Source organism: Mus caroli, chromosome 9 (genome assembly GCF_900094665.2).
Source record: "Mus caroli chromosome 9, CAROLI_EIJ_v1.1, whole genome shotgun sequence".
NCBI lineage: Eukaryota > Metazoa > Chordata > Mammalia > Rodentia > Muridae > Mus > Mus caroli.
In genome coordinates this window covers 82,333,678-82,335,923 of record NC_034578.1, presented here as the reverse complement: position 1 = coordinate 82,335,923, position 2,246 = coordinate 82,333,678, and the positions used below count along the sequence as shown (strand labels likewise).

The window sequence follows — 2,246 nt, the reverse complement described above, 5'->3', positions numbered from 1 at the left end:
GAAAAAACCTTAAAAATATAATAACTCACCAATATTGCTAAACCTGTCAAAGGGGAGAGCAAAGCAATGGGAGAAGAAAAAAAAAATAAAGGATGAGGAGGTGGAGCCGGGTCTTTCTGTCTCGGCCAGCAACGATCACGCAGACCATTTACCTTCTGGTAGAATGTGCTTCATTCTCACCTTGGGGTAAAAGCTGCACAGTTTGCTTTCATTCTACAGTAAAAGATTACATTTTTATTAGCTTGGAATGTTTTAACTTATGTGGCCACCTAACACTACTGCATTTATGATATCAGTTGGTGCCACCAACTAGATTCCTTTTAAGCCCAACGGTGTATAAAAATATAAAACTCAGGCTGTTCGTGTCATAGACAATAAATAACGTTATGTCNAAGTCTCTCTCAGTTTGGTCAGCACCNCGGCAACCNTGGCTGATAAGTTTTACTTTGTAAGTAGCTTTCTAATATTCTCTTTCTGATCCTTGTTAAAGCAGGACCAGTTTCATCCCCCATCTCCAACGGCAAAGACCTTCATTCCTTGGCATGATGCTGGTCTTTCTTTTTCTGCTTCACCTAGTTATTTTCTACTTCTTCCCTAGTTTGTCATTTTTGGGGGGAAGTCAGATGAAACCTCTTATCTTCTTTCACAGATTTCGTTAAAGTTGCAATTAATTTTGTGTATATGATCATGGCCATATGGACATTTTGTACCCCCAATGCTTACAAGCGTTTGAGACATGGCAACTTCTAGGTGGTGTTACTGTGTGCTTGGCAGTCTGCTAAATGCTATGGGCGTCTATCAACACATTTTCACTACAGCAACATGCATTCCATTCCCACTTTGCAGATGAGGAAATTAAGGCTTCAGAAAACCTAACTGACTTACCCAGATACAAAGAAGAGACAGATAAAAGATGTGAACTCAGGGCAACACATTTATTTACATCATTAGCTTCCAGATCACTGAGCGTCTTTGTTCATGAGTGTGTTATTATCATACATAGCTTCCTTCCAAGTCACTGTTTAAACATTACAGAATGGGTCTTGTTAGACGTCAGAGTAGGGAGTAAGAAAGCAAATTAAGTCTTTGCACTGGGAGGAGAGCTGGGGAGCTAGGTCCGTTTCCATCTCTCCTTCAGTTTGATCTAGCAAGTTACTTTCCTACAAAGTCTACAAAACAGGCAATTGGGCTGAAGCAGTCTAAGAGGGTATTGAGTTTAACTCCGTTTAATAGATAACCGTGTCAGTGGCTCATACAGCAACACAAACAGGGCCGAGGTTCAAACAACTCTGGGCTCCAAATGCTGTTTTTCTCTGAGTCATGCTACTCCTCCCTGAACACATGTTTACTAAGGCGCCTCTATATCAGACTTCAGCAGGAGTATGTTTTCCGTTCTGGACTGATTATTGGCACACAGTTTGCAACCTTTAAAATGGCTTTTAGATTTAAGAGTTCAGGGAGGAAAACCTATTGGAAGCCTGGCAGAGAGATGTGACCCAAGTCAGCAGCTGGTCGCACAGTGGCGATCTGAAAAATCTATGGTGCCTTCTGACAAAAAGAGAGTGACACTCAGACAATCCGGGCACAACAGGCGGGGCACAGAACAGCAGGGCCCAGTCTTGGGGAGAGGACACCTCTGGTTTTCCAGTTATCCCACTACGAGTGATCNGGGAAGCAACTTTTCTAAGATGCCCACGTTTCTACGAAGTGGTGCTTGGGCATCCAGCCAGTTCCTTGTTTCCTCCATCCCAGCCTTAACCTCCTTTCCGAGTCTCGATCTGCGGGGAGACAGATCTCCTAGGGTGACATCTGGCACTAAGAGGGGCAGTACTGGTTCTGAGTGTTAGGGCGGCAGCCTGTGTCGCCGGCACCAAGGCCCGCAGGGGTCATGCTCCTCTGGGATACTAGGGAAAGGCCACAGCTGAGGTACTGCCACGCTAGGCCTTGTGGGCAGGCCCCGACCAATCACTGTGGGGCATACACGAACTCCGGCCAATCAGCGCCCGTCTTATTCCCGAGTCCCGCCCGCTCTAGCTCAGGTTTCCCCGAACCCGGTCCCNGCACCGACAGTCGCGGCTGTCGCTTTCGGTGCAGCTGTCCCCGGAGCTGACTCGGGCGTCCCGGCTCCTGGCTCCCTCCGTTGTCCCCGCTAGTTTTCACTGAGGATGAGTCCCTGCGCGGCCGCGCGCCTGCCCCGCGGAGACCGCCGGCGCACCTTCATCTAGCGACTGGTGAGGGCGACGGCG

At 47.7% G+C, this 2,246-nt stretch overlaps 1 protein-coding gene across 1 annotated transcript in view; it reads left to right on the top strand.

The window, feature by feature from the left end:
• Positions 1 to 2,040: 2,040 nt before the first annotated feature.
• The window catches only part of Ibtk (inhibitor of Bruton tyrosine kinase), a 65,565-nt gene continuing 65,359 nt past the window's right edge, over positions 2,041 to 2,246 (top strand). The window contains exon 1 of the mRNA XM_029481964.1: positions 2,041 to 2,231. The gene's annotated coding sequence lies outside the window, so the exon portion shown is untranslated. The remainder of the gene's footprint in view (positions 2,232 to 2,246) is intronic.